The 23,800-nt window shown below is 41.6% G+C and overlaps 1 long non-coding RNA gene across 2 annotated transcripts; it reads left to right on the forward strand.

The window, feature by feature from the left end:
• The first annotated feature begins 46 nt into the window (after positions 1–46).
• LOC121233843 lies at positions 47–22,370 on the forward strand. Of its 2 annotated transcripts, XR_005934081.1 has the most exons (8): positions 47–327; positions 599–1,526; positions 2,631–2,737; positions 3,402–3,474; positions 4,811–4,967; positions 16,152–16,229; positions 17,013–17,187; positions 21,749–22,370. It is a non-coding gene; the product is annotated as an uncharacterized LOC121233843 (long non-coding RNA). The 2 variants fall into 2 exon arrangements; XR_005934080.1 differs by lacking the exon at positions 3,402–3,474 and having other exon boundaries at positions 21,749–22,367.
• The last annotated feature ends 1,430 nt before the right edge of the window (positions 22,371–23,800 follow it).

Genomic DNA, 23,800 nt, shown 5'->3' on the forward strand with positions numbered 1-23,800 from the left:
CGCGGTCCCCGAGCGGGGCGGCCGACGGGCGGGTTCCCCGCCCGTCGGCCGCCCCGTTCGGGGACCGCGCCCGCTCGGGGGCGGCTCGTTCCCCCTGGAGGTGGCCGCGGGGGGGGGGGGGGGGGGCGGGGGGAGGTCTTTGCCTCGGTAAAATTTCCATTAAACCCTTTGCTTTTCCGCTACGTGGAGATGAATGACGGAAGGCGAACTGGGAAAACATCCAAAACGTGACTATTGATTAAAGCTCGAGCGTTTGCAAGCGCCTTTAGAGGCGTTTTGGAAAAGCAACCCCTTTGTGCAATTTTGTCTGTTTAAACAGAGCAAAGGGTTTGTCTTTTTTTTTTTTTTTTTGCCTGCCTGCGTCTCTTATAATAGTTGATCTTTCATGAGCGAAGAGGGGAAGGGAAGTGGGGTAGAGTAATATTGCCTTTGTGGGTCAGTGTCGTGGTTTTAATGCTGGCTGGCACCTAAGTCCCACACAGCCCACAGCTCAGTCCCCTCCCAGCGGGATTGGAGGGGGGGGGGAGAACGTGAAGGGTAAAATTGAGAAAACTCATGGGTTGATATAAAGACAGTTTAATAATTTTTTTTTTTAAAGGAACAAAAATAACAGGAAAATAAACCCCAAGAAAAACAGGTGATGGAAAAGAAAACAATTGCTCGCTGCCAACAGACCAATGCTCAGCAAGTCCCTGAGCAACAGCAGCCCCTGCCAGCCTCCATTCCCCACCAGTTTTATTTCTGAGCATGATGTCGTATGGCATGGGATATTCCTTCAGTCAGTTAGGGTCAACTGTCCCAGCTGTGTCCTCTCCCAGCTTCTTGTGCACCCCCAGTCTGCTTGCTGGCGGGGCAGTCTGAGGAACAGAAAAGGCCTGGATGCTGCGTAAGCACTGCTTAGCAATAACTAAAGCATCCCTGTGTTATCAGCACTGTTTTCATCACAAACCCAAAACATAGCGCCATACAAGCCACTATGAAGAAATTTAACTCTATCTCAGCTAAAACCAGTACAGTCACTCATTCTTGTTTACTGAGGATAAATTTGCTCTTACTTTTGATCCCGCAGGGATGTTAGGAGCAGCGCGCAGCTCTCCTGCCTTACAGGACAAATTTAAGCTGGTGTCCGGCAATAAAGAATAATGCTGTATGCTGTCTTGATTGCAGATTCAGAGTTAGCAAAAACATTTTGGCTAATGATTCTGGGTTCTTTTTAACTAGTAGCCGGGATAGAGACAGGGGGAATGGGGCAGGAAAAGGCGGCAGAAGAAACCTAAGTCTTCGATTCCAGCTGTTGGATTGAGAGAGAAAAGAAATGCTGTCTTGGTCCCTCAGTCTGGCCGAATCTAGAATCTCTGAAGCAGAGAGCATCTCCCAGGACCAGAGCCCGACGGTGCCGGGGAGGATGCGAGGCTCCAGTCACAGCTGCTGTCCCTTCTCCCAGAGCTGGCGCCATTTCCATGTCTCAGCCCCGTCTCCTCATCACTTCCTTCAATAATCTGAGCTAGTTTCCAACAGACTGTTTGGTATGTGTATTTCACATATTTTTTTGTTTATTAATATCATCTCAGGCCTTCTTTCACATTAACTTCCTGTATATTCAGCTTTTACTGCCTAAGTAACCATTCTATGCACCGAACTGATAGCAAGTTTTGTTACTTGGGCAACTCTAACGTAACAGCGGTTTCATGACAGGATTTCTTAATCATAATCAAATAAAGTGAGTCAGTTAAGGTGCTGGGCTTATGTTCAGGTCTACGTACAGTATTAGGCCTTTATTTGTACTGTGCGGCATTACTGCTTCGAGAAGTGTATTTTTAGTCAGGAGCAAGACCTAAAAATGTGTCTGGTTGCTTTCCAAAGTTTGAAATGTTTAGCTTGGGTTTTAATCGCACGATGCAGGATGGCAGGAACAAAGAGAACAGGCACAGCGCACCAAAGGACGCCTTTAAACAGCTTGTAACTGCATACAATGCACCAGGTCACAAGGTTCAGTTTAAAAGCTGTATTTTCTAAGCCTTTAATTTCCTCACAGCATTATATATCTCGGATAAATGCTTTTATGCCCATAAAAGATGCAATTAGAGCCAGCATTCAACAGGAGCCAGGAACAGCAAGAATTGCAGCGGCCATGGCTGCGTTTTGCCTTCTAATTACACGCTCGTTCTTCCCAGCTCCACCCAGCATGTGCGGCGGCGAAGCCGACCATACCTAAAGCTTTCTAAGTACCACATGCAGGATGCCAAAGATGATTTTGCAGATCTCTGTAGTTGGTTTGTTGAGGCACTGAATTTGTGTAAATTACACAGTGGCTTGTGTTAGGGAGGGGACTGACGTCTGCTCTCCCCAAAGCAGCTATCTGTGGAAGGCCTCGTGCCCGTGGCAGGCGCACAGGAGGTCCATGCAAGACCCAGCCTTGAGGTATCTTGTATATTGAGAGTTTAAGCAGCCATCGTCTCACTCGGTGGTTTCACCATATGCCTAAGCGATCCAGGACCACGCTTCCTTCAAAAGGCACAGACCTTTTTCCCTCCTACCTTGCATTTTCACTGCTGATCGATCATGAGGTGATAAAATGACTCAGGTCAACCTGTTCAACTGACTGATCTTCTTTTTTTCTGGGCTTTCAGTTCCATGAATCGCTGCAAGCAACGGGGCCTGCCAGAACAAAAGAGGAAATGGGGAACCACGCAACGGCAGGACCATTTTATTCCTGAAATATCAATACAGTAACCAGGTACACCATAGTATTTCTGCTTTTGTGGTCTGGAGTTCAAACACTGTTTCTAATACGGTGTATACATAAACCAAAAAATAATAAAAATACCTAGAAGGCTGTGGGTGTAGGTAGCAAGCATCACCAAAAATTACTAGCAGTGATTACACTTAGGATGTTCAGCAGCAAAGCGTAATCCTTTGTTTGTGTTAAAGGAGAGCAAATAGTTTGTAGCCCTTACAAAGTCTTGCTTTCCATTGATGGGCTTTTGCAAAAGATTGGAACTGATTTACAGGCCTTCATATTTTTAAAAATTATTATTTAAACATAGAAAATTGGTGGGATTGGACGGTCAGATTTCAAAGAGATCTCTGTGCCCATCATTGTCTCAGGTAGGTACCCCCAGGCCTGTTCAAAAAAACTCACAACTTGCAACCTGAGATCCCAACTTTTGAAAGTCCTGTGAGAAGACTGTCTAAACCTTTCAGCACTAAAGCGTCTTTGAAAATGTGACCCTGAGTCCTAAGTCGTGTGGAAAATGGAGCTTTCGTGTCTATCAGTTACATGCTCTGAAAAAGTTAATTCTCTATTATCTATCCTCTGGGAAGGAATCTAATATATACAGCTTTTGCATTTGCCACGTGGGGACCTACCTATAAGTTGTTCAAATGACATATGCTTTCAGGATTCCCTTTGCTATGCATGTCATATATCCATGTCACAGCGTCAGAAGGTGCAGCAACTTTCTGCTATTGAAGGTATGTGTATTGCCTACACTCCTTTTGTTTAAAAAAGTTTTAATGTGTATTTTCAGGGTTTTAGTAAGTTTTCAGATCAGACTGTGAGCACCAGTTAGAAATAACAAAAGACAGATGCAGGAGCAAAAGGGAATCGCTGTATCTCCTTCCCAGCCTCTTCAGCCCGCTCCTTCTCCTCTGATGGCTGAACAACCCCATGGACCGTCGCTTTGCTGTGGGATTGCAGCACACACAGGCTGCATCCCAGAAACGAATGTTGCTGCAAGTGTGCTGTTGTCAACCAATTAAAGGCTGTTGAGGCTTTCTAGTTGAAGAGCTAACCGATTTCTTTCCCTGTCTTTGAATTAGAATATAAGTAATAGCGTCATTTGGAAAGGAATGAATCTTTTAGAGACCAGTAGGGCCGGATACCAAACAGGCTTAGGAAGGTAAAGTGGGACTCAAATGGAAATTAGGTGCTCAAATCCAGCATTATGATACCCAAAACTGCCATTCAGTTATCACAGGCCTTTTTTTTTTTTTTTTTTTAAATGCACCAGAAAGGGAGCACAATTTCTGTATGCCAGGCAATAACATCGGTTGAAGTTTCAACCCACGCCTGCAGTGTGGGAGATCAGAGGCCAATTCCTGCAGGCTGGGGTACCTGTGGGGAGGGAGCAGGCAACTAGGCAGGGATGGTGGGGGAAGCACTGCGTGCTCTCCTATGAAGCTAGCCTGTAGCTAGCTGTAAAGAAAGGAATGTGGTAGCCCCTGAGTAAAGAGAAAGCCCAAGGGCGTTCGCAACCCTCTGGAGATTTCGGTCTGGGCTCCCTAAACTCCTTCTGCATTTTATGCAGAGGCTGTTTGACATCTGACTCTTCCCCTCCCCCTATACACAGTTCCTGAGGCTAAACCCAGCTGCTTGAATACCAGTCCAGGGTCAGGCACTAAGAAATACAGCTACGCTTGCTGATGGGATGAGCGTTCGAATTTTTATATCGAGACTGCTGATTCTTTGTGCGTGCTGCCGCACAGCCCTAAAGCCGTCAGGAAATGAAAAGAGAGTGCCATAAAGAGCTGCGGTAAAAGGCAGCAGAACGCAAACGCGTCTCAAAGGAAGTAAAAACTTTTACATAGTTTGCAGAAGTTCATCATTACGCGCTGCATTTTTTTCCTACTGCATCACTTTTCAGTTAGTCAGCTGTTTGCAGTACGTGGTGCAGGTAAGAATAACACCTATGATGGCTGAACAAACAGATGACTTTACAGACTATAATCTACCATTTTCTCGGCCGGAGTTACTACACGTTTGCAACACTAGAACTAAAATCAACTACCCGCTTTGCATGCTCCCCAGGGCAAGGAAACTGCATGGGTGCGGTCCCAGCTAAGCCCAGCCACGTCCCAGTCCTGGCGGTGCTGGCTGCTGGAGGAGGAAAGCCTGAGATGGAGACACTGGCTCTGTGCCCTCTGCGTGAGCAACCGAGATGTCGAGAGAGCTGCTAGCAATCAAGGTAATCTTAAGAAGCCTGTATCCCTTTTCAAGCGCAAGCAGACATTTTAGTTCTGTAATCTTGCAGTTACGCTCCCATAACTGGATTGACCAGTTTGCAGCTGCCATCAAAGCCTTTTTACGAAAAATAATCCAAAGAAACCACAAAAAAAGATGATTTAATTTGGTGTGTTTTGGGCAGTAGAGAGAATTCATCTCTTTCCTGCTGGTAGAGACATTCTTAAGGATACTTGAATATGTACAAAATCTATTCACTAACAATGTCTGAGGCATGATTCTTCACTCTCATCATGCCTCCGTGGATATAGTTCCATTGATTTTGTTAAACTGCTCCTAAACAGCGTAAGTGAAGATCAGTATTTAATTCTGATGGGTTGTGCACCGATAGGTATGCTCACGTGAGAGATTTTGAATGCAGTAGGGGTGGGATAAGGCCACTTCATTAGTTCTGGCACTTAAATGACAATGTTAAGAAGTTGCATTACCTTAGTAAATTCCTGTGTGCTTCTAGAGAAACCATCCATTTTCTCTCTTGTCCTTTTACAATTTAGTTTCTCAGGGTTTAGTGCCCTCTGGTGGAAACAGTGTTTTCTCCTGTGAAACCAGATCTGCTGACACCTCATGCTTCATTTTGTTTTTTACCTCTACCTGTTAATTATCCCAGAGTGATAAATAGATAAAACAAAGTCGAATTATATTATTTTATTAAAAACAGAGGATTGTGGCGTGAGTAAATGAGGCTGATGTGTGAAAGCCACAGCACTGAAATGATGCAGGGAGCTCAATAGCTCTAGCAAAAATATTAAAAAATTCAGTTCAGTTCGATGTGCATTTATCAGCTTAGACAGTAAAGCAGAACTGAATGATAAAGGTACCATAAAATTACAAAAGAACAAAAAACTGCAGTTGCGTATGAGATATACACAAATCATATTATGTGTCATCACAAATAAATTTGTGCTAACCACAGTTTTTGTACATGCCTTTTAATGACTTGTGCATCTCTCGGATATGCACATTTTTAACTGTCCTTGATTACACACTTTATTACAAAGTGTATAAAAACTATTTTTCTAGAATTTTTGACAAATATAAAAGTCCTTCAATACGCATATTAATAAGGCAAGGTGTTCATACCTGGTGAGATGCAGTGACCGTATGGTTTCCAGCCTTTCCCCGGTCTCTAGCCCTCGTGCATCCCTACCCCGGCTCCTGTCTGAATAACGTAGCGTTTATCTCCCCACCCAGGGGAACCCTTGTGCAAAGTTGCCAGGGCAGCTCAGCCTGGGCGTACAGATCAGTTGTGTGAGCTCTGCGAACGGGATAAGTATCCAGGAGGAGCAGGAGCCGTGAAACTCACGGGCACCCTCAGCCACATCAAACAGAATCAGAAGGATCGGGCAAAAAGTAAAGTGACAAATTTAAGCAGAAAAGATGTGTCTAAAACCCAGTACTTTAAAAGTAAGACAAATATGAATAGTAGAGTGAAATCAACATGGTATAATAATTCGTGTACACATTCTAAACAAGAAAAAGCAGAGCCTGTGAGGAACAGTGTGAAAAGGAATAGAAGCAATAAATAAGAAAAATGCAATATCAAATTAAAATGTTCAATGGCTAGGAAGTATATTTAAAATTTCAGGGGAATAGATAAAAGCCCGCAAAATGCAAGGTGCTGCTTTGTTTCATCTGGTTTCAAAGAGGCCTAACAGTGCTAACAATGCGATTTCTTTTTCTGCTGTTTACCTCTGGCTTCAGGTAGGAAAGGCAAAGTGTAACACAAATAGGCCAGCACATAATTCTGTAATTTCTGTCGAGCAGATCTGCCATTTGAACCCTTTTTCGGTGGCTGCCTCTCAGAATGTTAATTTTCCTTTCCTGTCAAACCACTGCATTCCTAAGAGGAGCTATGCCATCTCTAATAAAAGTCAAATCCCTTTTCTTGAGATCGTTGCTATTGTCTATAATATAGTTCTTCTTATGAATTGTAAATTGTATTGTTTATCAGAAGACGAACTAGTTGTGCCTCTTGGATATCCATTCAAGTGCATAATATATGAGGAAGAGTCTCCTTTGTCGTTTTTTGTTTCCCTCATTTTAAAAGTTCTAGTGTTTCACACTTCAGTTCAAATGTGAAAAGAGGCAAAAAGATACCATGGTAGTTACTTATCCAGTAATTACTAACTGGATCATTTTGGAAATCCTCAAGCCTTACTGTATTAATTGTGAAGATTTTTCCTGATTGTTGAATTCATTACTTCTCCTATTAATGAGCACACAATATATAGTTTTGGATGATTCCCTTTAAGTTAGATCTTCAGTAAGTCAGTCTGCTAAGATGGCTGGTATTAGCATACCTGTCAAATGCTTGAAATTACTGGGCTTGTTGTTATCAAACACGAAAGATGAACACACAGACATTCGTCGATAGCCCTCTGTATTGTAAAGGAGAGAACGTGATATTTGTGTGATCTGGTACATAAACCCTGGTACTGCAAATATATTAGTAGTTTGTTTTTCAAGAACTCCTGTTGTTTTTTTTTCAAGCGAGACCCTTAACTCTAGGATAACTTTTCCTTTTCTTGGATCAAACTTAGTCCTCAATTTTCTCACAGTTTTCCAGCACAATCATACTCAGCTTCTCAGAGGCATCATCCATGCTTCACAATTTTGAATTGTTCATGAATCAAGAAATGAGCTGGTATAAAACACACAGCACTTTTTGGCCTGGCTTTTAAAACCAGTCAATTGCACAAGGACCCAGTGATCATAATATTTTCCTTCATGGCCTTCCATGGGTTACTGCAGAAGCTGCAGCATCAGGATTCGCAGGTGTAGTGGTCTGACTCCGAATCGCCTCACACCCTGCCCCATCAGTTCTAACGGGTCCAGTAGAGGAGTGAGTGCGACTTTACATAGGAGGGGTAACACCGGCTTTCCTGATCCATCCCTACATTAATTAAGACAAGTGATGCTCCTTCATTTTTCAGTTCAAAGCACATCTGCATGTTTTGAGAGAAGTCTTGAATCATATTACTGCTATGAATACCAAGGTCATTTACTCTTTTGATTTCCAAGCAATCTTTGGAAATACAAGCAAAGCCTTGTGCAGTATCTGTAAGTACAACAGTTCTTAGTCCATTTTTGCCTGATGTTCTCCTAAAACTTGTCTGACTCAAGTTAATGGAGTAGGCTTTAGTTAATCTCTCTGTTAAAATTGTTCAGGAAAAGTTTCATAAAAATTGGCCTTTCAGTAATAGGTCTGTGGCGTCTGATGTGATTTAATTTTCCTGGGTCTGACATACTGAGAATTAAAATAGAATGACATTCTTTAAAACTGTCAGTAATCGCTGATCTTATCAATCATTACCCAGTGAGGCACCATCTGTATCGGCTAACCTTGCCTTGGCCTGCCGCAGCTTTTTTCTTCATTTCCTTTGTACTTTCACAAAGTAATGAAGTTATTAAGCTTCATCCCTCCGTTTCTGTTTGTAAAATTGATATCCTCCCCACACATTTCCTGTCATGCTCAAATGAAAGCTGAAACAGGCAGAGCATTTCTCTTTACCTTGCACTTCTGAGCATCCACGCTATTTTTAAATAATATATCTGACTGTCTGCTTATGGCTTAGCACCTCCATACCACAGCCCTTTAGAAATGCTAACTGTCTAAGAGTCCATCATTGTTTTTCTGTCTGCATGCCCCAGAACTCATGTTTAAAATCTTTCTTCTTCTTCTGTTATAATGCTTTTTAACCAGACATCTGATAATCTTTGTTCTGAATTAATTTTCAAGATCATGCTTTGCTGCTAGGTTGGGGCTCGTGTTCTCTAATTCAGCACAAGTGCATAAGTTGTCAGGGTCAACAGCAGTTGCAGCACTTGCTTTAATCACCCTTTCTTAACACTGATCTTTTTAGCGGTGTTATCAGACAGTGGAGAATTGATTATTAGTATTCTTTCACTATGGTACATCTTGCTAAATCATATAAGAGAGCTTCTTCCTCCAAAGACCAACAACTTTTTATACAGTCCTTTCCCGAAATATAGTCAGTGTCCCATGCTGCTTCAGGAGCCCTTCTTTTACTTTTTGAGAAAGACATTTCACATGTTGCCCATAAGCTTTTACTAATTTTTTCTTGTTGGTGTCATTCGTTGTTTTTAGAGCTGGCACATAGAAAGATGTGATTCTTTCTATTGCTTTTCGCTCACCAGAAACTCTGAAACACATTGTGATTATGTGGTGCATCGTGTGCAATCACCATGACTGCAAACTATATGAGAAGCCAGATTTGAAACTTTCCCTGTGTGGATTCCTAACACTGACCCTTTCACCGCTGATTTTAATTCAGATAAAAACCAGGCCCAGATAGTGGTGGCATAAGTATTGTCACCAACTGCTCTTCCAGAACAGTTCCCCTTGTCACTACTCGTCATTATTTTTGATTGAAACAGTCCAGTGATAATCTATCAACTCAAGTTTCAATGATAAAAGTATTAACAAGAGGAACATTGCTCCATGTTTTTACACTATACATCTCCGAAGTTGCTTAGCTAGCAGATAAGGGCTATGTCAGGAAATAGAGTCCTGGGTGAGTTGTATGAAAAATGTGCCAGAGACTTTCCTTAGTTTTATTATACCTGTTGTGAACTTGGCCAAGTGAGCTTGGCTTTGTACAACAAATAATTTCCAGTGATAGGTTTCAAGCTACTATCAATTCGCAGTGAAATCAGTTGGTTCAGCGGGGCGTAGACATATCTGAGCCAAATCAAACAAAAGGCTTGGCTGGAGCCACGTTTTGCTGTTTCAAAATGCAAAGTAACCAGCAGGAATCCCAAGGAGGTAGGGGATTCGCTATTGCCTTAGTGTTACGGTTCATAATAGCGTTGTATTTAACTCCTGCCAGAGTAACCTGACCTTAGCTTAGTTTTTCTCTCCTACCTAAGTTTGTACCTTGATCTCTCCCACCTCGTACCTATCTAGGTTATCCTAAATCTTGAACTACCTCATGTACAATTTAAGGGCTCCCAGCTGTAAAAAGTTAACCTATTCCCCTGCTATTTCTTTTCTAATTTTTCACTCTTGTGAATTCAAAAGGCACTGCTTTGATGTGGTTTAGTCAGCCTTGTCCTTTAGGAGCTTCACTTCCAGACCACCTTCCAGTTGGCCTGCTGTGCTGTGGACATGACTAGAAGTAAGGGCTTTTTCTGATGGCAAGAGGCATCTAGAGATATCTCCCAGTACAGAGCCTGGGTGAGACTTAGATACCAGAGTTGGCAGGGTGGTGATTCTTGTATGTGACAGGTATACTCAATAGCTAGGGACCATTAGGCATATACGTCTAAAATAAAGATTTAGATGTTGAAATTGTGGTTGGGAGAAGGAAAAGCAACAGGTAAGGCAAACCACAGAACAAGATATTAATCCAGAAGGTGCTCTTTTTTTAATGGAGACTTTATCTTTTTTTTTCATAGTTTTTCTTAATATTTCAGAACGAAAACATTTTCCTATCTGTATGTAAAAAACATAACCCGAGAAAAGCAAGTTCTCCCCTCTACTTTCTTTCACACTTCGCAGCTCTTATTTTGTTTGTTTCCTGTTACAGCCTCACACTTCTACACAGAGTGAAAATTATGTGTAATCTGAATAATAATTCATGTAGGTTTACTGCAGTATCGTGTACAGTGTTTTATATCAGTGATTCCCAAACTTTTTTTTACCAAGGATTCCTCTGGCATGTAACTGAACTTCCCAGAGCCTTTGCGTTCTCCATCTCTGTTCTCTCTTCTTGTCCCTCTGGTGCTACCTAGCTCTTCCCACCCACCTCCAGATCCCTTCCCTTTCCTCTTGATTCTGATATCCCTCTTTCTTCCATTCCTCTCCTAATCAGCCTTCCCTCCTACCCTCAGGTTCGTTTATCATCCTCTTCCCAGCCAACTCAGGATATCTTTTCCTCTTCTCGGACTTTCTATGCTTTTCCCTTAAGAAGGCAATGAGGGTATGGCAACAGTACAGGATTTTTGCCGCTTCCATGGCTGGCCTTCTGCTTTTCCTTCACAGCCACATATTCTCCCTTTTCCTTCCTAGCAAAGCTGGATTTCCTGCTGTCTGGAACAGAGATTGCTGGTTCAGGGGATAGGTGCTGTCACAGTAGTCTCCAGGTGTCCAGCAGTTATCCTTGGCGAGCAGCAAGTATTTTATGTCACCTTTGAATGCATCCCTGTCTCGTTGTCTGCACGTATTTGACATTTACCATTTGGATATATAAAAAGTTTCAGCATCAGACTAGTGTGGGCTGTTGCTGATGCTATCGTCCTTTGTTCCCAGCGCGGTCCCTTTGGAAGTGTTACAATATCATTCACGGTGAATAACTATTTAGCTATTTGAATCTAATGATGGTGTAATTCTGTGGACCTAGTCCTGAAATGTTTAGTTTGTCCATTTTTCAGACAAAATTTGCACTGAAGTTAATGGCTCAAGATTTTTAGTTACTGTTATAATGTCATTCAAAAAGAGAAAAAGCTTATCAGAATCATTAATTTTTAGATAGCAATGTATCTCTTTCTTAGATGAGGAGAATCAATCAGAAAACAAGTATAACTGAGAAGATCTTTAGGCATTACAGACATTACACAGTGAATGGAAATGCTCTTATATAAGGGTTTGATATGACAAGTAAGAAATAATTTTCATTTCTTTTAAATTAGCATCTTACATTCCCAGAGGCTTTGTCTTGGGTTTAAAGAGCACAAAGAAGAATACTGTCCCCAGAAAAAGCTATCCTATGTAATTTCTTTCTTCTTTGCTTGCAATCAATCATTCTTTCAGCGAGGCTGATCTTACGTGCTGCTCCTTGGTTGCAGGATACTTCTTGCCGTATGATACCCATGGCTGTAGCTCACCATAATATAATCATCCAATTTGCTAGGTTTAGTCATCTGTGGCTAGGTTCTTGAACATGGTATTTTGATTTGGTTTAATGTGAAGAAGTGGATTCTTCCTTTCCTTCATTGTTAAATGCTTTTCAAGAAGTATTCGTGCCTTGTCTCTGGCTTTCACTGCGTATAGCAGTGCGTAAGGGATGGAATTGCATTGCAGTACCTCACAGAGCACCCTTGAATTGCTCCTCCTCTAAGCAGACTAGTTAGGAAGACGTGCAAAAGCTGTCATTTGGGGAACACCCGGCAATAATTTTTCTGTCTATTTTAGCCACCATTTAGAGATTCATAGTCACTGACTGTTTTGGTCTCAGACCTGGAACAACAGCCATATTATTCAAACTGAGAGTCCAACATTGATTTTCAACAGCTAAGGTTAATCATTTGAAGTTGATGCTTTTAGAAAGAAGTTTACTATTCTTGAGACTCTTTTTGTTCTATAAAAAGGATTTATCTCGTTCTGTCCAAAACAAGAGAAAATTAGCACAAGGTAATTGTGTAGGTCAATGACAAGGATATTAACCTGGCAACGGAGAAATGCCAGATCACCAGAAATGGTGGGTTAGAGCTATTGCTTGTGAACGTCTCCTACCCCATGGAATCTCTTGATATCAGAACTATTTTGTTCTGTAGTCCTGTTGACGACAGAGTCAACGTTAAGGAAACTGACTGTAATCCACCAGTTTGGGCATTCATTGGGCATATTGGAAAATCAGCTGTGTGTTCCAGCCCCACAGGCATAAAGCTTTCTGTTAGAAAGGCCGGAGTGAATTATGGATGACTCAAACACAGTACAGAAAATTACATTAGCATATGTAACACAGAGAGGGTTAAGAGTAATTACAGTAGCTGTACACAGCAAAGTATAGGCGGGTAGAAAAACAGTGGAACAAATGCTATTCCTGCTGAGTAATCGTGGTGTGCTTGGAGAAACGGATTCCAGGCTTCCTTTGGTTTGTATAATCTGAATATTTGCCTGGCACATCTTTTTGCCAAAGCCCAGTATGTAGCACAGATGTGGGGTTAATGATCGATTCGTGTTAAGCCTCGGGTGAACTCTAGGATTAGACAATTCAGATCTGATATGCCCCCAAATGCTCACAGACTGAATAAAACCCCTTTACTTCCTTCACATGGTAATTTTTCAGGCTCTCTGTGGTTGCGGGTTGGAATTGTAGGGATGATCAACCAGGTCGCCACAAGTATACATTTGCTGGGGGACGAGGGGGTGGAAAAGAAATACTTGAGTCTAGGGCATTTTTGGAACCATGGTAGAAAGGTATCTTAGTGCAGTTCTCAGTCTAGAATATGTATAGCTGCTGCCCATCCAGCAGAGACTTCATCTGGAATTGCAACACCTCAGACTTCTCGAGACATTTTTTTAAGGGCATATTTTAAGTCCTTTTAAAAAATCTTCAGCTTTTAGTTTAAGCTTCAGATAAGTTGATTTCAACCATCTCTGAGTACAGTATGTCCCTCCACTACCTACTGTTTCTTGGTATAACAGGAATATTCACCAACCCTTTCTCTGGAAAGTGAAAGCCATTTTGAGAGCAGCAATAGAACTTTCGACTACTGACTAAATCTAAAATGAAGGACTTACGGGTAATGGCAATTAGCAAATGATGCCGGTGATGTAATCATGTAAACTTGATGCACTCCTGCTTTTCTAAAAGTTCTTCTTATCAGCATATTAGAGGAAGCTGGTGTCTTTGTGCATAGCTCTAGAAATGCTCTGGTGTCTGGGTGAATTCATTAAACTTATGGTCTTTCCTGTCTCCACCTTCCTAGACTCTCTCTGTTTATCTCATAATCCCTCAGACAAAAATAGTTCCAGTCTTATCAGTGCTTAACCTTCTGTTTTGTTACTCATTAGCTAACCTTGTGTTTTGTATTTTAATACCAAGAATACCTCTTAAACTGCATAACTGCGTGACTCTCATACCCTGTGTTTGTATTTGCCGGAGCGCTTCTATTGTTTCAAAATCCTGCTTATAAAAGAATGTTTCATGGTTTCTTTATATTTATGCTGGAAGAAAGTTATTCATGAGCTTTAAGATGATAGAAATCTTCCTCTCCCATCTTTCCTTCTCTCCCCACTTCACAGCCGCTGTAATACATTAATGGAGTGACCCTGTGAATATCAAGTGTAGAAGTTGTAGGGTTCAGCCCTAGTGCTTCCTCCCCACACTAATCCAGCTCTATATAGTAATCTCATGGAAATTTATTGCTTACTGGGGGAGCGAGAGCTGCATGCACTGTAGGGCTCCAGGTTCTACCACAGCCCTAGTTGGACTCCTTTGTGTATACTGTTCATATAGTTACTATTCATTCTATGAATTAATCTGCTATATTCTTTTAACAATGGAAACTAAATGCGTCATGCTAAAATCAAATCACTGTCATCTGTATCAGTCACCAGGGGTCTGTTGATCTCTTTCTAGCAAGGATTTTGTTATTCAGACATTCCCCACAAGCTGTCAAATGGTCCAACTCAATAACAACTAATAAAGCAAGCACCCCTTAAAAATTTCCCCAGGGAATCTTTTTAAATTGAACAGGGAGTAATAAATCTTGTAGTGTCAATAATGGTGAAAATGTTAATTTGGTTGACTCTACTGTGTGCCTCCTCAAGTGAAATTTCAAAAGCTGTTCCGGGAAGATGGCTGCTACCTGAATTCACTCTGTTGCTCTCTGCCTGCAGCGCCGGTTTCAAATCTCTGGCGAGGGCTATCTGAGACGGGCTGTATAACAAAAGAGTGTTCTGGTGATGTGGTTGTTTTCTCAACCTTTTAAATCTCACCTACTGATTTTAGTCATGCCCTTAAATGAAAGTTAGATGACGGGGATGAATGTGCTGGTAAGACTTTCTCGGGTGGCTAACTGATAGGGTCCCTAGCACGTAGCAGAAGTGTGTCCATCTGCTTAGCATAGCATGAGTCTGCTTTACTATACCACACAAAGCTGGTTTAACACTAGTATCAACATAATTTGCTTTATTACACAGACTGGGTAGAAAAGGGGTTTTATGGTGTAAATTTAGTCTATTAAGGGCATTTCTGTGAATAAATTGTACTAGATGTTCTTTTCATCCTTTTTAGCACAGATTTTTTTCACAGATGTCATTTTTGGGCATTAGACAATTTTTTTTCTCCTGCTGTTGTGAAAGGAGAACTGCGAGTACTGACATTAAACATTTTGGGAAATTTGTTCTGTTCTTTTTTTAATAAGTGAAAGCAGTCCTGCCAGAACTCAAACCTTCCAGTGACTTAAATTTCTATTTTATTGTGCTATTTCTTAGGTACTTGATATCATCTTAAGGAAACTAATTAAGGGACTATTTCTGAAGTCCCAACTGCATAATTACTCCATATAATCATGCTCTTATTTTTTCATATTTTAAAAAAAGTTTGTATCTGCAGTGGAAGCAAAATGGCAGCTTTAAGCGTGACTACTGAAATATGTGTTTTCAATATAAATTTGTGACATGAGATAACAAGTGCTAAAAATTTCTGATTGCAAGACGTTAATTTCTGGGCTTTGGTTGGGCGCCAGAGCAGCCTAGAGATGGTACAGTTAAGGACCTACGTGGCTGCTTTAAGAGTCTTATTCATATTTTTAAAAACTATTTTATTCGCTCTATCCGCTAAATTTAGGAAATGTTCCTTTTCTTAGCTGCTTAATCCACTTCAGGGTTTCTTTAAGCTCTTTGTGGACGGTATAGAAAAGTATTTAATTTGCATACTAGGCAGGCAAGGAGACCTAGTAGTCTTTATCCATCAGGTTTAATAATCAAGAACCAGCCGTGACGCAGACCTGCCCTCCGTGTTGCATCGGAGCCCGGCCATGTCCAGATCGGTGCGCTTCCGTTCCTTTCCTTTCCCTTTATAAATGCAGAAAAGAAGAGAAACCTGAGACTTGGGTGGAATGTTGAGGCAGGAGGACCCAGAAGACAAACTTGCCAGGACCCTGAGGGCACCGCCAGCCCTGCCTGCCCCTGCCCACCTCCCCACAGCCCTGTCCTTCTTGGCCACGGGCCCCACCAAGATGAACCCGGCTGATGTCCCAGCCCGACCTCAGCCCATCCCCGTGCCCAGGAAGGTGCCCGATGCCCGGGGCTGGGGTTGCCCCGGTGCCCCCCCGGCTGCCCTGCTCCTGGCTGGGGCAATGGGACTGGGTCGTGCGGGGTCCCCATCGTGCACCCCTGCAGATAAAGCAGGCATTACTTAAAATTCTCTCTTTGCAGGCCAGAAATTCGAGCAAGAAAACACGATCCATCTGCATGAGCACAGGCAGAGTCTGGATGCTAACCCGGATCTGTCAGGTAGGGGTGGAGGTCGCTCTCCCTCACAGATTATCTGTCGTGGTTAGCATGGGCATCTGCTGTCATGCGCACGGTGCCAGGCAAGCTGTTTTGGCGAGTGACTCTTTGGAAATCACAGAGCGCGCGCAAACAGATGAAATTGCGCATATATAAAGTGAAAATAGATATCTTTCAAAATACACAGAGATAAAGTTCAAACTATTTTTACGGTAGGTAAGCCTCAGTAAGAGGGACTCTTGGGGTTTTTTTGCGGGGGGTTGGCTTGGTTTTTTTCACACTGAGCCGCCGGTCAACCCAACGCTGCCCCGCGGTGCGCTGGCCCCAGCCCGCTGCACGGTGGCTTGCGCGGTGCTGCGCCGGCGGTTGCCATCGGGAAGGCGGGCGTCCGGCCGGAGTAAAATGCTGCTCGGTGTTTAAGTTTGGGCAAGTTCAGGGCGGCTAGCGTTTAACGTTAGCCCGTACGTGGCGAGCGTTAAATGGAAGGTCACTTTTGAGATTGTTAGTGTGGTGAGGGTAGGGCTGGCTTTGTGGGGTAAAACGAAACGCTCCCTTTTGGTTTAAAATACTTTAAAGGCCCAAGGTGGCTCAAGGATGATGAATAATTCTGATTCCAATAGAAACCCTCTAATCTTGCCACGTTTCTCAGACCGCGAAGGGAAATGTTTAGAAAGAGTGAACATTGACCGTCATGTACAGAGCAGGTTCTGTCTCCAGAAGAGGCCGTCAAAAATGTCAGAGCTGCGTGCGATGCTGTTTGGTGCGCTTGTTTATTTATATTTGCAGCAGAGAATCCCAGAGCCTCAGTCGTGAAGTGAGACTGCCTTCCGCTCAGTGTTGCATAATAAAAATACACAGAAGAACACGATGGTCTCTGCTGCAGAGAGCTCACAGGTATCTGCGTGCCAAGCGGGCTACGTCCCTGGGTAATGACCAGCCGTTCGAGAGAAGGGTGTTGCAGGTACTGTCCTGGGTGCTTTGTAATTCAGTTTGTCTATAGGTGGCATTGGCAATGTATTGCCTTTGCACAATACCACTCTGAGGTGCTAAGTTGTAATTTACCTACTAGTGATGTGCATCACCCAGGAGGTACCAGTTCTTTTCCTGTTTTATTGAAGTTTTTCTTGATGGGGGTCACAAGGCTTGACACTTTAAACTTCTTCTGTGTAAGTAAATACAAAAATAAGTAAAACATATTAAGGCTTCATTTTCAAATACTTTATGACAATCTATATGCAGCGCTGGAGGAAAGCCCCTCCATCATTGGTTCCAGCTATTTGCTATCGCAACCAGCTTTGTTTTATCATCTGTTTTACAAAGTAGTACTGATTGCTGCATGCTGGCAGTCATCTTCTTTTACAGGTGTAACAAAAGCAGAAAGAGGGGAAAAAAATGTCTAGAGCACTCTTCTTGGCAAGAAGGTTCCACATATAGCAAAGGAGAGTGTCGGTTTTCTGCTCAATTTTTTCCTATGTTGTTACCTTTAAATGAAATCAGCATTGGTTGGGATTGCTTTTCATGACAGGTTTTGTAGTGCAGTGCTCCATCTTTTGCACATAGGGTACTCTCAGAGATGTCACTGAAAATAAAATATCAACAAAACCTTGTGAGAAAGAATGTCCTAATTTTCTGGTAGCACGGTGCTACAGAAGACTTCCTATTTGTCTCCTTACCGTGAAATCATCAGTTTGAGATCATCATCAATTTCTGTTCCCCCAATCTCCAGCCTTTCATCTGAGACAGAAAAATTTTGCTGTCTACTTTCAACAAGTTATTTTCTGCAGTTGAAATAATTTAAAGTGACCCCTATATCTCCTAACGTAGACCACGGCAAAGAATCGTGGTTAGTTGTCCTTCTGCCATTGTAGAAGCTGGATACGCATGAGCGGGGAAAAACAATAGAGGACAAATAGTTACTTTTAGTTGGGGAAATCTTACATCTGTGCATGGTCTCTTGTCCATACTTGATTTTTTTTTTTAGGCAATAATTTGCCCTCCATTTTAATCCCATCTGAGCATTTCCCAGATGTCAGAATATCTTTATGCTTGTAATGTGCATAGTTTTCTCTTGCTTTTGGTTCTGCGGCAGAGTTTTCTGAAAGTCTTGTTGGTTCATTTTTGAGAAATCCTGCTGTGCGTTTCAAAGAGGTATTTCCAGTCTTCCTCAGGCTGTTTCATCAGCAACTTGAAATATAGCAACAACAAAGATTACAGGCTCTGATCAGGCAAAGCAAGCGCGGCAAGCACTGTCATGTCAGAAAGGGCACAAGCATCACTGAGTTCCAATACTACAACAGCTCATTGATTTAAAATATATTATTGACAACCATTTTTTTCCACACTTGCTCTCAGGAGTATTCTTCAATAACATTTATTTACAAGTTTAAGATCCCTTACTGTGTATTTTTAAGCCTGAGTACCTTAGCGCTTTGAGTGATCCTGCTGAGTTCGCAAGCATTGTGTCCTAAGTTTCCATCTTCCGAATTCAGGTACGAATACTGGTATTACTTTATCACAATGTATGTTGTATTGTCCCGTCGTCTGACTCGATTCTTTCTGGGGTGCCATGTCACCGTAAGACTTGTTTTTCAAGCCCAGGACAGCGTTCTGGGTGGTGGCATGGGGCACGGGATGTGTTTCCAGCCAGCCGGTGATTGCTTCCATCATTGTAAGCACGTGGCACTTGCCTTGGCGGGTTTGTAGGAGTGTGATATAGTCAATCTGCCAGGCCTCCCCATATTTATATTTCAGCCGTCGCCCTCCATACCACAGGGGCTTTAACTGGTTGGCTTGTTTAATTGCAGCGCATGTTTCACTTTCGTGGATCACCTGTGTGATAGTGTCCATGGTCAGGTCTACCCCTCGATCATGAGCCCATCTATATGTTGCATCTCTTCCCCGATGGCCTGAGATGTCATGGGCCACCGAGCCATAAATAATTCACCTTTACGTTGCCAATCCAGATCTACCTAAGCCACTTCAATGTTAGCAGCCTTGTCTATCTGTTGGTTGTTCTGATGTTTTCCAGTGGCCCGGCTAGCTCAGTTGATGGAATGTGGGACTCTTAATCCCAGGGTTGTGGGTTCCCCCCACATTGGGTGCCAAAAAAGACTGTCGTGGTTTAATCCCAGCCAGCAACTAAGCACCATGCAGCTGCTCCCTCACTCCTGCCCTCTCCCAGTGGGATGGGGAGAAGAATTGAAAAAAAAGAAGTAAAACTCAGTTTAATAACTAAACTAAATAACTAAAGTAAAATAAAACATAATAACTGTAATGAAAAGGAATATAACAACAACAAAAATAAAACCCAAGAAAAGACAAGTGATGCACAACGCAATTGCTGACCACGTGCTGACCGATGCCCCAGCAGCGATCCGCCCCTCCTGGCCAACTGCCCCCAGTTTATACACTGGGCATGACGTCCTGTGGTATGGAATATCCCTTTGGCTCGTGCGGGTCAGCTGTCCTGGCCGTGCTCCCTCCCAGCTTCTTGTACACCTGCTTGCTGCCAGAGCATGGGACACTGAAAAATCCTTGACTTAATGTTAAGCGCTACTTAGCAACAACTAAAACATCAGTGTGTTATCAACATTATTCTCACACAGAATCCAAAACACACTGTACCAGCTACTAAGAAGAAAATTAACTCTATCCCAGCTGAAACCAGGACATATATGAAATGGGAAAAGGTTATTATCAACAGGTTGGATGAGTGCAGTTCTTTTAGACAAGGTATCTGATACTGTCTGGAGACAAAATGTGAATTCATAGAACCAGATTGGGGTTTGTGAGTTGATATATTATTGTCTCAAGTAGTTCCATAGTGATCTGCTAGATCCTTAAACCGTGTTGTGCTTTAGGGGATTTTTTTTTTTTTTTCAGAATAATAGGTTGTTAGAGGCTTGGCACAGATGGAAATGCCCAAGTCTCTGAAATGACCCTTTCAAGTTACATACTTTAGAGGCAAAGGACCATTAATATAATTGGGCCCCTATTGTGCAGAGCACTGTACAAAAATTAAGAAAAAGGAAAGTCTGTGCTCCAATAAGTTATCATCTGCTCCAAAACCCAGCAGATTGCTGAATGTTAGAAAATGTCCGGGAAATTTCTTTTTAACTATTTAGCTGAAGGCTAATAATAAGGCACTGAAGATATTTCTGGATGCAAGGAAAAAGCAAAATGGAAAGGCAAGTCCCCAGCAGGAGGCTCCATGTTGAGGCTGGGGAAGCAGCGAGTTGGACCATTTATCACACAGCATGGCAAGGGAAGGAAACATGGGTTTGGGTGCACTTACCTGGCAGAAGGGGAGCGGGGCTTCTGCGCTAAGATTTTGGCAGAGTGGGGCTTCTGTGCTAAGATTTTGGCAGACTACTAGAATGGGTCTGTATTAAAATTAAATTTTCCGTTCTTTTTCCCAGCTAGCAAGAGGTGCAAACACATGTATTGCCACCTGCCTCCTTTTCTGGCAATCCATTCCCGTGGAAATAACTATTTAAAATATTTGCCCCCATTCTAAATATAGACATTTTCATAATAAGCATTTTTATTTTGGGGTTTGGTTTTGATGCTCTTTGAGAAGTCTGCTACAAACTGCCCACAGCTATGGAAGTGATCTTGCTCAAATTGCAAGATGGAAAAAAATTACCCTTACCTCCAAGATGAAATCATTTCAGATTTGGACATAAAAATAGAGTCTGTAGAAAGTATACATAGTCTCTTTATTTGGTTGAATATCAGTAGAAAAATAGTTGCCATTTGCAATAATTCTGTTCCTTAAAAGATAAAAAGCTTAATTCACATTGGTTATGTGCATGAGAATTGGGTAATTATGGTGTTGAGTCACTTATATTTTTAGAAGAGTTAAGCTTGTCAGTGCCTACCTCACTTTCAAAAAGGGAATTTAAGTTCCCAAGTCATCAATGTGCTTATTAAAATTTTACTATAAATGGCTTTTCCAAGCGCTCAGTGGCTTTGGAGTACAAGTGTCTCTACGTTACATCCATATTTCTGAAAATCCTAGAAAAAATAAAGATGTCATGTAAGTGGACCACCTGCCTATCCTGTCCTCCAAAAAGTTTGGCTGAATTGTTTTTGATTAGATTAGATTTGATTTTAGCCTTTAAAAAATTTGCAGCATAATCTGCTAAGTATTACTCGGAAGGGTTTTGTACAATCAACCCTTAGGGGCTTGCCGAGGTGTTTTCTAATGTAGATTTATGGCTGCCCTGAAATCTAATCTAGAAATATTCTGGACAAATATGTAGTTTGTACTTCTAAAAAAGTATGCCCTATTAATAAGAGAAAGGCTTTTGAGTCTTTTCAAAGTCAGAAAAAGGAGACAGTAAGCCATGTTTTTAGATGTGGGATCAGTTTGTCACTACTGTTCCCCATTATACAGAGCTGGGAAAAGTACTTGGTTCTGACAACCTGCAATTAGAGATTACAATTTGCTTCTTGTCTCAGGCAGTGGTGATTTACATGGCAAAAAAAAATTATTGTTTTTATTATGTTTTGTTCTGTAGAATAACCTGACCCGTGCCCATCTTCAGGCAACACAGAACTGAGACATCGAGGGTAGATTTTCGAGGGGATTTCTGTTGCTCCAGTACCAACCTACATAATTCCTAACTTTTCATACTCAGAGGGCTCAATGAGTTCACAACCCAAAGATAAGTTTATAAATTCTGTCACCCGGTCCTTGGATCTAGTATTTACCTAAAAAAATGGATTTCTAAAAGTCAGCGTGCAGAAATGGCAAAACAGCTAGGTGGTGGGGAAAGGCGAGCAGAGGAGACAGCCCAGATGTCCGTGCCTTTGGGGAGCTCCCTGTCTGTCGTGGCCTTCCCCAGCTTCTCTCTACTTTTAAGAAACAAATATTAATTTCCTCAAGGACTTTAATTCATTTTGCTTTTATCCCATATGAACTCCAAGATTCTATCTCAAACTAATGACAAGTATGTTTGATTTTTCTATGCAAAGAAGAGCAGCTTCACAAGGAAAGGTTGAGAACCATTTGTTTTGTGGTTTCCAGTGGGATACTGTCCTGCTGGTAGGGTTGATAGGTCCAAGTTTTATAACGTGATGAAGCTAAATACCTAAATAAATATTCTAAGTACCTAAATAAATATTATTTGGGTACTTATTATATTAAAATATATTTATAGTTAAAGATATATACACTTATAAGTATATAAAATATACTTACTGTATTAAAAATATTATTTTTTTCTGCTGCTATTTAAGCAAATAAAGAGACTATGTACCTAAGTACCTAAATAAATATTCTAATTACCTTATGGAGAGTTCCTCTCCTCTTTTTCATTGGCTTGAACATGCTCAGAACGTATCGTTTACGTCCTGTCAGTGAGAAAGGAAGGGGAATGTCTGTGTTATGAATCACAGTGGTTTTTAAGTGTGAAGTGTCCACAGACTTGTACTGGAATATGGAGACAGGAAAAATAGAATGGAATTCCAACTTCAGGGTGGTCAGAAAAGCCCCTATCCACCATTCATTGATGAAGTCTAAATGAAGCGCCAACATCACATATTTTTCTGGTTGGGTATTGCAGTGATAGAAGATGAAACAAATCATCAAGACAAAAAATCTTCAATTATTTCAGACATCAAGGAAATAACATTTTTTTTTCAGAAGCATCTTGGTAACTGCTGCTTGAATCCTTGCTATTGCTAAAAATTACTGAAACCTGCTATTTTATTTAGTTAGTGAAATGACATAGTTAAGCAATTTGTTCCTTACTGTGATTGTTTTTACTCCCTGGTAGTTCATACTGTTAGTTTGGTGTTATTTAAGTCTGAACTATATCTGAGTTACTTCAGTTAAGGATTTGGCTCGGAAACTTCAATTGAATTTACACATCTGAATCCATTAAGCATAACTTAAGTTTCATATCATTAACATAAGGGGGAGAAACCACACTGCACGCCTGAGAACATTTCTTCCTTCTTTATATACCTAGTACCAGATTTCAGTGTTGGTGTGTTCTCAAATCTTTGTAGATAAAATGGAAAATCTGGATCCGATTGGTACCCTACCCTCGTATTTTGGGGATCTGAGATCCAGCATCAAATTCAAGTGCTGACCTTTTAAAATAATGCTCTCTCTAATTTTGCATTAAATACATTGAAGAGAAAGGACTGTCCACTGGATATTGCTGTATATTGCTACAGTGGATATGTTTTCTGTGCTGTCTGCGGTGATTCCTGTGAAATGCTATTAACAGCAAGAGATTACTCTGTAAAGTTTGTGGTGCTAGTCTTGCTGATACAAGCAGATACCTTCTATTACATTAATGTTCCATTTAAATAACAGATTGCCAGCCACAAACTTTATATATCTTATTCCCCATACGGGCAATATATGGGTCTCTTGAGTATGGTTTTGTAGATTCATTTAGCACCTAATGCACTTTTAATGAAAGGTTTTTTTCAGCATCTCTTTGTAAGGCTTGTGATGCAGTGACTTTTCGTAGTGCTTCCCAGAAGAGGTATTTATATTTTTCAAAATAGTTATGAAAGTCAGATATTAGGTTTACTGAAGCATACTGCACTGGGGA

Source organism: Aquila chrysaetos, chromosome 16 (genome assembly GCF_900496995.4).
Source record: "Aquila chrysaetos chrysaetos chromosome 16, bAquChr1.4, whole genome shotgun sequence".
Taxonomy (NCBI): Eukaryota; Metazoa; Chordata; class Aves; order Accipitriformes; family Accipitridae; genus Aquila; species Aquila chrysaetos.